This window comes from Mus pahari, chromosome X (assembly GCF_900095145.1).
Source record: "Mus pahari chromosome X, PAHARI_EIJ_v1.1, whole genome shotgun sequence".
Taxonomy (NCBI): domain Eukaryota; kingdom Metazoa; phylum Chordata; class Mammalia; order Rodentia; family Muridae; genus Mus; species Mus pahari.
This window is the reverse complement of record NC_034613.1, coordinates 51,757,324-51,770,349: the sequence shown is the minus strand read 5'-3', so window position 1 is coordinate 51,770,349 and position 13,026 is coordinate 51,757,324. Positions and strand designations below refer to the sequence as shown.

The 13,026-nt window shown below is 37.2% G+C and overlaps 1 long non-coding RNA gene across 1 annotated transcript in view; it reads right to left on the bottom strand.

Moving 5' to 3' along the window:
* Positions 1-319: 319 nt before the first annotated feature.
* Positions 320-13,026, bottom strand: part of LOC110314566 — a 61,712-nt gene continuing 49,005 nt past the window's right edge. The window contains exon 6 of the long non-coding RNA XR_003843034.1: positions 320-2,517. This is a non-coding gene — a long non-coding RNA (uncharacterized LOC110314566). The remainder of the gene's footprint in view (positions 2,518-13,026) is intronic.

Genomic DNA, 13,026 nt, shown 5'->3' with positions numbered 1-13,026 from the left:
AATTAAAAGAATATAATGTTTATTTTTTTACTTTATTACATTGACTTTCCAGTTGTTGTAATTCAATTTAAAAACTGGTTTCTCTAAGTCTGATCAAATTAAGAAGAACAGTAGCCAAGGTGATAATATCAATCCATGGGAAAGTTATCAGAAAATGTCACTCTTTAAAGGCATATAACCACTGATTATACTGGCAAAAATGGTAAATAACTTTAAAATACTTATCCATGGCCATGACTAAGAAGAAACTAGTTATTTATGGAAACTTAAAACATTTACCATATAGATGTTTGCATTTATAGCTATCAAAATGATAGGTATAAATTGTTTAAAAGCATATGAAAGTGGTTTGAGTTATTTTTTCCAAATGCTATTATATATAATAGAATATATACATATATGACTCATGGAAGGTGTTTTCTCATTAAGAAGTTGACCTCTTTATTCTATGTTACCTAACACCTAACTTTCTTTTCTGGGAGGATCTAAAATACACAAAGCTTTACTCACAACCACATTTTTACAGTGCTGGAGAATGAACCCAGAGCCTATAATTAGCCAAGCAAGGGCTCTACTACATAACTATATCTGCAGTCTAAACACCCTCATTTTTCAAATAACATGAATATTTAACATTATGATTTACCCTGGCTTCTGTGTAAAGTCTAAGGTACTCACAAAGTTAACCAATAAGGTTGATGTCATTTTGTCTGAACGTGGCAATACCGAAGTTAGAATACTTGGAGATAAAGATACTATAACCTCATTTAGAAACTAGGAAATGTCTAGTGTGACTTTAGTAAGACTGCTCATTGAACTAGTGGCAGAACAAACTGAGATGATCATGTTAACCTTGTTCCCTGAGCCCAAAACTAGTTCTCTTCTATTTTTCTATCTTAATTTCTTATCACCTCATAGCAGAAGTATTCATCTAGAGATGTAGACAGAACCATTGAGTAGGTTTCCAAATATATAGGCACTGTCCCTACTGCTGGGAACACATTCCAGAAATGCCATGTTTTCAGAGCTCCCCTCCCTGACTCCAAAATTCAGTCAATGCTGAGAACGATTTAGGTTAGAGGAGAAGTGAGTACTTGCTCAGAACTATAACATTACTAGGTCCACACTATCTGACAGTGCACTTTCAACCTACATCTTCTTCTTCTGAGCCTCGAGACTGCCAGCCATCTTGCTTAATGTGAGAGCAAGGTCTTTTATTAACACTATGGCTCAAAAGAAACATTTACTTCATTACTGAACAAACTGCTTGCATTCCAGGATGTCTTTATGCAATTTAGGATATATTAAGTTATCTTTTTCCCAACTTCATATCAAGATTTACTCTTCCTTTCTCTCTTCAGGCACTCTCATGTCATTATCCTATGCAATCAGGGTGCTCCTTCTATAATGTTGGCACAGTAGCAGTTAGGGCAAAAAGATCAAGCAATGCTAGTCAGACTTTCTCTCTGTTCCCAGAAAAAGAACACAACTGGGTTCAAAATAGATAGCAGGTGAAAGTATGTATAAGTACTAAAAGACCAGACAGGCTCATCATATGCCAGAAAAAAAATAATCTTTTCTGAGTGTCTTACCTCTGGTTTTGTCATTTTCTCTGTTTGTTAAATCTGCATAGGAAATTTCAAACATTCAAAATTCACTTTAACAATACTTTAGTCAAATAATGAGATTACAAAAGTGAATTAAACTCTCAAACTTCAACTAGAAGTGAGTTCTGCAGCACCTTTTGGGAATAGGAAATATTAGCATTACCTTTTCTGGAGGAGGTTTAGCATCTCAGAAACACTTTGGTGAGGCAAACATGAGAACAAGAGGGAACTATGGAAATTAACTATATTAACTCTTCCACCTTGATTAGGTACCAATGCAAATCAAGGAATTTATGATAAATGCTCTGCTACTTAGGATCAGGCAATACATAACTTAGATGACTACACACAACAAATGACCTTATGCCAAACTAATCAGAATTAAAGTAAACTTCAGGAATGAAGATGATAAAGCACAGATAGCAGGCCCCTCATGCTTTACGAGGTTCTAGAATGTGTGACAGAATCCCTCACACTATGCATGTCAGAGGACTAAAGGACCTTTGTGGTAAAGGGTGAGACATAGAAAAGAGTACTGTGAAAGTCCAAGACAATTGGTTTGTTCACAGAAATAAAATATCAAAGCGCATCTCAGTGATATTTCCCAAAGTTTCATATCAGCCATTGTGGTTACTTGGCAACTATTTTTCATTTTTGTCTGCCCTCATGGCAAGGATAACAGTGCATCTATGAAAAATGCTGCTCATGACAACGGTGGTAAGGAGAGAACAGAGAACATAAGAGTTTGCCGCAGAAAAGTAGTCTTGTTCTTCTTCACTGTCTTCCTCCAGAGCATGGGTCACCAAGCTTATTGTCAGAAGTGCCAGAGAAGGGTGTGAATCCAAAGTTTCAACTATGGGTGAGGGGTGTTGTTTGGAAGACTGTGCAGATGCTCCACGTTCCTTCTCCCCTGTCAAGAGTAGAGAGAACAGACTTATTGACCTTGTTTGGTTACAGTTTCATAGGTTTTGTATTATCACATAATCCTCTCTGAACTGAAAGATCTCTCCCTGTCCTATTATTTGAAGTGCAGATCACACACTCTACTATTCTGTGAGTTTTTGAATGCTAACCTGAGATGGCTTATTTTTAATCAACATTTGAGGTAATCCTATCTGTAAAATATTTGTCAGATGTATTAGGTTGGAAGTCAAAAGATTGGCAACATCACTTAAACCCATCTCTTTAAACCCTCTATGACCACAATATTGTACCCTATGGTATGTTTTCAATTTCTTCCATGACTGAAGAAGACACTCAGAACCAGTAACAACCTCAGTGTAAGATTTCTGCCAGATTCCACTAGGGGGTTTGAGAGTTTTAGTTCTCTCACTTATTTTCCTACTATTGTTAGGACAAGTGAAGAGAATTCTCTGAGCTACTTTCTCCGAGCTGAATACAGTGCATCAGGAACATTATGAGTACTCCAAGGACCAATGTGGGGCTTAAAGGAGAAAAGCTGTTCTCAGCAAAATGGAAATGATTTGCACACGAGGACCAGCATTCACTATCACTTTTGTAGTTGTGACACTGTCCCAAATCAGCTGTACTTTCAATCAAGTTTCATTTTCATGTGAGTATTGACTAACCTCAGTAGAAAATCCACTAGATAGCATATCACAAAGAGTTTCTCAGTTAGCTTTAATTGATAGTTTTCATGCATGTAGACATAAAATCATGTCTGGTACTCTCTCTTAAAGGATCAAAGATTCTGGAATTCTGTAGTAGCCAGAGTTTAACAGGGACAAGACGAGAAACACTGGAACAAATCAGAACTTTGTTTTATCAAAAAAACTTCGACAATATTGTTTCCAGGCATTGGGGCACTGCTCTTTTTCTTGTCCTTTGTAATAGACATTCAAGTTTGCATGTAATTATGGAAGAACAGGATCACTTCATCTGCATTGTTCAGACAAACTGCCATCTCTTATAGTCATCTTGTCACCTCCTGACCTGCATCCTCCTCCTGCTACTTTATTCCACAAAGCCCATAATGCCCTTAATGCTTATTTAACCACCCATCCCTTTTGATGAGTAGTTTAAAGTTTCACCTTGCTTACAAAGGTAAATTTGCATTTGGGTATGTTCATCGACAGTTTGTACAAATGGACAGAGGCCTGTTCAACTGCTCTTTTAGAAATTACAACTATAAATCAATTCCTAGTTTCTGTATTTCAGCATTTTTATGTTATGTGTGATTTTTCTAGTGTGTCCAGTCTGTCCCTCACTGTACTAGCTGTTACAGTGCTCATTTCTCTTTACTTGGAAAATTGGATTTTCAGAAACAGCAAGCATTACCACAGAGAGTTTTTGCTTTTACCGTTATCAAACATTTCAAAACACTCATTTTGGTTGTTCTCAATGCTACCTTTCTTTCGCTATTCAATTTTCATGCCTTTCTATTACCCATCATTTTTTGGGGGGAGGGTTTGCTCACCCTAGACAAATTTACAGTGATTGAAAGTTTCATTATCACTAAGACGTAAATAATACTAGTTCGTAATATTTAATAGCCACATGGTAAAATTAACGACCCAGGTAAAGAGGGCTAAACCCTTTTTGATATATAACACAAGCACATGAGGAATGGCTGTGGAGAGAAGAGGCGGAAGTGCATAGGGCTGAAGCAAGGAACTCAAAGGTTGATTTTTTTTTTTTTTTGCACATGCACAATCAGCTAGGCAACTCAGCAGTGATGACTTGAACTTGCATATTGTTCTAAAGATCACAAAGGTGCAGCAGACAAGGTAAGCCAAAATGTTGCATGAGAATGACTTGCAGTTGTATAGGGACCACAGAACTCAGGAGTCAAGGTCATGCTACCAGTTTGAGGTGGGAATGACAAATACCACCATCTAGAAGAAAGCAGACACAGAAATTGGAAAGTGCGTCAGAATGGGGGTAGTTGGAATGAGTAGATTATGAGGTAATGAGAATGACAGCTATTTGGAAGAATAATATTTGCTAGATCACGTTTGCAAAAGTTGAAGCAACTGCACACTCACCGGCAGTCGAATTGCGTGTCTTTCTTCAGTGTGCTGACCAACAGGACATGTTACTGACCTTTGGGATTTGTACCAAACAGATGAATAAGAAGACATTTCACTTTTTCCTTAATTTTCATTGGTTTAATCATCTGTCCATGTGCCGAGAATCTCTGCTTATGTAGAGCACAGCGTAAGTGATCTAGCTCCATTTTATTCCACCCTAGTTTTATTTTTGAGGAAAAGATGAGTATTGACCAGAAATCCCTCTTCTGACAGGCTAGCTGAAAATGATGAGATGTAAGATGACTGCCTGAATTTCCACTAGACAACTTTGAACTTCACTAGTCATCCATATGAACATTCAGACTGGAAAGGTAGCTCAATTGGAGAAGAGAATGAGTGCTCATCATTCAAAAAGCCCTGGGTTCAATTCCCAGCACTGCATAAACAGTAGACATGTTAGTACATGCTTGTAATTTCAGCACTCAAGAGAATGAAGCAGGATTAGAAGTTCAAGATTATCCTAGACTACATTGCAAGTTTCAGGTCATCCTAGGCAACATGAGACCAAGATGCTTTCTAGAAAGAAAGAAAGAAAGAAAGAAAGAAAGAAAGAAAGAAAGAAAGAAAGAAAGAAAGAAAGAAAGAAAGAAAGAAAGAGAAGGAAAAGGAGGAAGGAGGAAAGAAAGAAAGAAAGAAAGAAAGAAAGAAAGAAAGAAAGAAAGAAAGAAAGAAAGAAAGAAAGAAAGGGAAAGCCATAAAATTAAAAGATGGATGGAGGAGGGACAGAGAGAAGAGGAATCATATATGCATACTTAATGATATTCCCCACCCTGTGTCATAACTATTGACAACAGCTATGATGATGATGACTTGAAGGAATCATAAAAGGCATAAAAAGAATTGTGAGAAATCTGTGTCATTCCCATAACAGATACACATACCACCCTCTCTCCATATAACCGTTATTTCTGTTTATGTGTCAGGCATTTAGGTGAACATACATGGAGCCTAGAGGCTGACATCTGATATCTTCTTTTGCATTCTGTTTTATGTTTTGAGATAGTATTTCTCATCCTCAATTGCTATTCATTTACCTTGTTTATGAGACATGATCTTCATACATTGTTATCATTCTCCATCTATTTTTTGACACAGAATTTTTCAAGAACCTGGTATTTACTGATTCAACTAGACCTGCTGGTCAACAAGCTCCAAGATTCCTGCCTTCATCTCTCTAGTCTTGGTGTTACAGGCACACATCACCACACCTGCCTTTATTTGGATTCTGTATATTCACACGCCAGTTCTCATACTGTACCTTCTACTCTACCCTCAGGTATCCCTCTTAGTGAAGCTCATCCTCCTAACTTCCTTAGGAGGGTTCCTATGGTCTCAGAGCTTCAAGTTAGCACCATGGTTTACCCTTCAATTTCTCAAGAGACTAGGAGAAATTAAGGAAAGAAGTATAATTATTACACAAGTTGTTGTTTTAACTATTACTCCTTTGCCATTCTACTATCTCTTGATGAAAGCTTCACTGAAAGGTAATAAATGATAGTAATGGTTTGGAAAAAACTGAAGCTATCTGGACAGAAGTTGGCTGTTTGACACCATTATTTAAACATCTCTGACTCTATTGGGTATGATAATGAAACTGTGATAACATAGGCTAATAGCCATTGCTTGGAAGCATACTGAAAAATATGTATACATTATCAGTAATTTATTCTATGAAAAACTGTTAATTTTGGAATTCATGTGATTGGTAGTTAGCTATTCAATGTTCTATTACTTTACTTTGTAGGTTTGAAAATTCTCATTAATATGTCTGTATGAAATAACAATTTCATGTTTCTTGGTTACATTTGTGGCAATATTATATGTCTGAGGCTTATGAAGTTAAATGCAAAATAAAAAATAATAATCAAAGAACTAATAATTGGAGGAAAATAACTATGAAATCTTCACTCAGTAATTAGATGGCTAATGCTAATGGAATTACTAACCTGAATGGATAGTACAGATCAAAGTAGAATACTCACTCATTTAGATTATATATGTACCTGGGTTCTGTCCCCAACACACTCACACACACATAGATACACATACACACACATACACACACACACACACATGCACACACACACACACACACACACACACACACACACAGCTATCAAAGTTTTAAAAACTCAACGTCCAAGCCATTAACCAGAAACAAGATTATCTGAATGTTGGAAGAGTTCCACTTCATTACAGTAATAACTGTTTTCTAATCCATATAGCAGAGACTTATAAAAGAGTATAACCAGGGTATATGGAATAAATGACTACTATATTTTAAACTATAGCACTGGATAAGACTTCATTCAACCAGTTTTTAAATGATGGACTATACTTTTATACATAAAAAGACCCACTTTCCATTGGAGTTTCATCTGTGTCCTTGCAAAGAAAACGTCAGGATTGTAGTAGGATGCTGGATCTGACAGCATGAAGGAAGTGCTTTGAAATAAACTTCACATGTTACCATATTTCTGTACTGAAAGCTCCACTCCAAAGAGCCTCCAAGTTGTGGGGATGTTAAGAAATAATGGTGTAATCAAGCACACTTGTTCTCACGGCATTTTCCCCCAAGCACATTTAAATCTGCAAGAGTGAAAGCTTAAGGCCATTCTTGTGAGAACAGGAACCCTGGCACCCTCAGGAAGGAAAAAGCGTGACTGGCTATTTTCTTCTGCCAGGAGTTAGAGCTCAGTAGGGCAAGAAAATAACAGGATGTTTTATTTTTCCCCCCTCTGGACACTTCAAGAAAGAACAAGGACTACTTTTTAAACCCCACACCCTGGGAAGATTTGCATGGACAAATAGAACCAAGTTAATTGCAGCATCTGTACTGAAAGGACATTAAAGGCTTTGCTTTTCTATAACTTTACTTTTCAAAAGTTTTAAAACTCAACAAACATCTAATTTGTAGTTTTAAAAACTATAGGCTCTTATGAATTAGTCCACATTTTAATACCCAGAAGTACTGACTGACAATGAGGATTCCATAAAGAATCTTATTTTTCTCCAAAAATTAATGATATATCTACGGTGATATATACTACTAATAATGATATATACTACTAATAAAGGTTCCATTTTGCTAAGTTTTGAAACCACAGGAACCTTTATAAGATGAGGTTTAAATCCTGTACCTCTTTTCTGAGTCCCTAGGTCCTACTGAAACTTTTCCCAACACTTGCTGTATGATGGACTCATCATCCACCAACTCTTCCTTTTTCTTTTCTCAACATTTCAGCCAGCAAAAATGAGATTTCAGCCACCCACCTTCCCTTAACTTTTAGCGTTTATTCCAAGCGCAAACTTCATCCAGGAAACTGGACTTGAACAGAAATTATCTGAGAAAAATGTAAGTGGATTGCTTTAGAAAAGAATATTAAAAACTGCAGAATCTGATAGGCAGTATACACCAAGAAGCAACAGCAGACTTAATGATTTGGTTTTCTCTGGCTTTCCAAACCTGCTACATGCCATCTTACTTCCTGTTCATTCTGCCCTATTTCACAAGTCAATGGCAGTGCAGTATTGAAAGACGATGCTTTCCCTTCTCAGAAAAACTTCCCTGATTGCTTTCCATGAAATTCACAGAACCATCTCTTACCCTTTACTTTGCTTCCTCAAAATGGTTATTGATACAATTTAATAATTTTTTATTCTTTTTTTTCCTACTCATAAGGATCATGGGTCCCTTCTCTCTTTATATCTAGAAGAATAGAACCCAAGCAACAGTTCTCATTGTCACATTAAACTACTTGAAAGAAGCTTGCCTCTAACTCCTAGCAGGCCTCAAGCAAACAGGCTGAGGAGGAAGAAGGATGATAATAATGACCATGATAACAATAAAGGAGGAAGAGAAGGAGGGGGAGGAGCAGCAGGAACACCTGTAACCACATTCCACAGCAAATACTGCTGTTTGTTTCTGCTTTTCTGTTCCTGTTGATGCTTTAGAGAGTTCACCTTCCATCTCTACAAAGGCCCCTGACCCTATGGCATACGGCCACTGCCCAACAAATACTGATCCTAAATTCAACAGGTATGAGCATCATGCAACCACACTGGCCATTCCTAAACTAGTGATTGCGGGAGAGGGTTCCAAGAAACCACTGACTGTGAAATTATACCTGGACTGGGCTTTTGAGTTAAGCAGAGGAAAAACATTTGAGAAAGAAAGACGCATATGTCAAAAGTATGGGCACACTTCCTTCTAAAGGAATCCTACCTTTGTCAGGTTGTATAGCATGCCTTTCTTTCTTCTCATAATGCCACTGCCTCAAAGAGCAGGTAGGGCAAGGAGAAAGACTTTGCACTCAGCATGAGGAAGAGCTCACTAAATAGCAAGATCTAATACAAAATGGGCAAAGCTGCCTCCTGTAGTTACAAGATCCCTAACTGTAAAACTGTCAGATGTCACAAATGGACCCTAAGAGATTCCCTTTCAATCCTGGCATGGTGGTACACATATGTAAGCCCAGAACTCAGGAGGCAAAGGCAGGAAGATAGTGACCTTGAGTAAAACTTAGATTGCATGGACTATACAAAAAGCCCATCTCGAGAACAATACACTGTATCTGCAAAAGGGGTTCTTATTAGTGTGGTGTGATTGCAAACACCTATATTCTGAGCACCCGGGGGGTGAAGGAGAAGGATCCTAAGATAGTAAAAGCCTGTCTCAACCAATTTTAAGTTCTCTAGGAAGATTTATCTCATCAGCCCCTAGTCAACATATACAACTTTGCTCAGTGTTTCCTTAGCTGGACTTTAAGGTTTCATATAATCACATCTTATGGTTATCATCATCACCCCTATCTTATAAATGAGGAAACACTCACAGAGGTCAAGTCATCGAGTCATGGTCACACACTCACTTATGTGACCCTCTAATATCTACTTGAATACTTAAGGTAAAGACCTTAGTGCCAAGGATAGAACCCAAGGCCTCTCATATGCTAGCCAAGTACTCTTTCATCAAACTCCACAGTTAACATTAGTCTACATGAAGCTAATGTCTTTCAGGTCTTTTCTTATAATTCTCTTTCTTTTAAGGGGGTAGAGGAGTGTTGAGTCAGGGTTCTACGTAGGTCAGCCCGCCCCTCTCTCCAAAGTACTGAGATTACAGGCTTGTGGGCTGGCATAACCAGCAAGATCTTATAATTTTTAACTGCTATAAAATCATCCTAAGACATTAAGCTCTTGGTTAAATTTTAAAAGAAGGTTCGGGTCTGGAGATACGGCTCAGTGGTTAGGAGCATATACTGTTCTTACAGAGGACCCAATTTCACATGCTAGCACCCATGGTTGGTGGGTCACAGCCACCTGTAGCTCTAGCTCCAGGGTGATTTGATGTCTCTGTCCTCTGTACACATATGCACTCACATACATAAACCACACACATAGCCATAACTAAAAATAAAAGAAACATATTTTAAAAAATGAAACAAACCTAAAAGAGCCTTGACTGTTAGAAAACATTTAAGCAACAAGCTCAGTTGCACATACCCATAGTCTCTGCACTAGGGAGGAAGAGTCGGGAGTTGGGAGTTCAGGGCTATCTTCAGCTACTCAGTAACTTGAGATTAGCCTGAGATATATAAGATGTGGTGGCAAAAAAATGAAATGAAAAAGATGTATACTTACAATGTTATAACAACTGAAGTCATACCAAATAAAATATGCAAAATAAATCCCTGGTTCCAAAGCAAAATGAGTTTAAGTGTCTCCACCATATAGTTTATGAAAACTGTAACAAGTCATAAATATTAATCTAACATTCCACTAAATTTTCACATATTAGCTAAACATAATAAGTAGATTTCAATGTGACCCTGTTCAGAATCCTATGCACTGTCTGTTATTTTATTTACAGAATGGTATTATAAATGTTTCACATTTTCAGTTCTTAAACCACAGTGCATTTAATATAATCCATTACTGGAGATGGCTTGTGGCATCCTCAGTTGTAAATTAGAAAATTTACATAACTATTTACAATCTATTTTCATTCTTCCAAATAAATAATAGAAATTCACAATTTAACTTTAAAGTTTAAATGTCATCCTTATAGGCAAAGCTCATATTTATATTCAAAATAAGTTAGAGCTTTAATGAGAATATTGATTCTTGCTAATTCCCACACTGCTTGGTTGTTCTATTTCAAAATTTGATAATAAAGTCAGTTTTAAAAACTCTTTGCTTTTCTTCTATGGTTCAATGGATTATTAACAAAAAAGACATCTTTAAGATGTTAATAATAATTTACTTTTTAAATTAAAATGGCATGGAAAGTCATTCATAATTCTTACTGGATAAAGCTACATTTTTATATCTCTGAAAATTCTTTTTTCAAAAAAAAGGTCTATGTAGTAACAGTGCCGTCTGCTGGCTAAAGTATGGAATTGCCAAATTTGGCCCAATAAAAGCAGAAGCTGTGATATACTGTGAGCCCTAGATATACCCACAGCAAATTCTCTCACCTACTTAATTCCCCTTTTAGCCTAAGTAGAATATTGACTTAAAACCTCCTCCAGAAAAGGAAGACGATACCTTTTTAGCAGCCCGAAAATTGAGCAAGTGACCCAGAAAATTTCATCCTCGTCTTTTTGGAGGGCTGGTCACACCCAAAGTTTCAAAAAATTGATTTCAACATCTTTTCTATTTCCAGTTCCTAGTTCCATTACTTTTTTCTGGCAACCCAAGACAAAAGGCACTGGCAGCCCATAGCTCACCTTAAATACCACTATGCTATAGCTTAGTCATTTGCTACTTGGCAGTTGTGGCCCCCTTCATGACAAACATCACAAGACTTGCATAAAATGCCTCATCTGGATAGTAAGAATGAAAAGCTTTAAAAGTTTTTTTCCACAGCACCTACTATAATATGCCACCATGTATGTTCTGGGAGTGTTAAATGCAGTATGGGCAATATATATATATATATATATATATATATATATATATATTCTTCATATATATTCTACACTTCATATATATATATATATTCTTCATATATATTCTACACTTCATATATATTCTACACTTCATATATATATATATATATATATATATATATATATATATTCTAAACTTCATATATGTGTGTGTGTGTGTGTGTGTGTGTGTGTGTGTGTATGAAGGTGCTTGGATAACTGCAAATTCAGATTGTGTTAGCATGTCACCAAATGCTTATGGTGGACTACAAAAGAGTTATGTATCCTAAACCCAGAGGTAGGCTATTTTCTCAAAAATTCTAAAGTTATTTTCTGCAACTTGTGGTCCTTTTAAAGCAGTTGTTCTCAACCTTCCTAATGCTGTGACCTTTTAATGCAGTTCATGTTGTGGTGAACCCCAACCATAAATTTGTTTCATTGCAGGGGTCTGCAACCCTATAGGTGGAACAACAATATGAACTAACCAGTACCCCCTGAGCTCGTGTCTCTAGCTGCATATGTAGCAGAAGATGGCCTAGTCGGCCATCATTGGGAAGAGAGGCCCCTTGGTCTTGTAAACTTTATATGACCCAGCACAGGGGAATGCCAGGGCCAAGAAGTGGGAGTGGGTGGGTAGGGGAGCTGGGGGGGGGTATATAGAACTTTTGGGATATCATTTGAAATGTAAATAAAGAATATATCTAATTTAAAAAAGTTAAGGGGGCTGGAGAGATGGCTCAGCAGTTAAGAGCACTGACTTTTCTTCCGAAGGTACTGAGTTCAAATCCCAGCAACCACATGGTGGCTTACAACCATCTGTAATGACATCTGACGCCCTCTACTGGTGTATCTGAAGACAGCTACAGTGTACTTACATATAAATAATAAATAAATCTTTTTTAAAAGTTAAAAAATTGTTTCATTGCTACTTCATAACTAATTTTGCTACTGTTGTGAACTGTTATATGATATGCAGGATATCTGATATTGGATCCCTGTGAAAGGGTTGTGACTCACAGGTTGAGAACCACTGCTTTAAAGCTTCTATATTTTATCCAAATGTGAAATAGCTCCCTAAGCCCTGACTATGGGGGCCAAATCCCCCACTTATACCTTGCTTCTTTGAGATGTACAAAGTGGCAAAGCCAAGCATTGATTGCAGAAGTTCCTGTAATCTCCATATTTTCCCCTGCTCACCCCCCAAAAGCAAAGCAGCCCCTGAGGCATCAAGTGAGTGTCAGTTCCTGCTTCTTATCCTTCAGCTCTTGAGGGAAACACCATGAAACCTAGACTCAGCAAAGACATGTCTGAAGAGATCCAGAACACAGAACATACTGGGTGTTCTTCCTTTTGGAGCTGTGTCTCAAAATCCAAAATTAAACTATAGCAAGTGATGTCAAGCAAAAGTGCAGGATCCCACTCTGTCCATAGTACCTCACG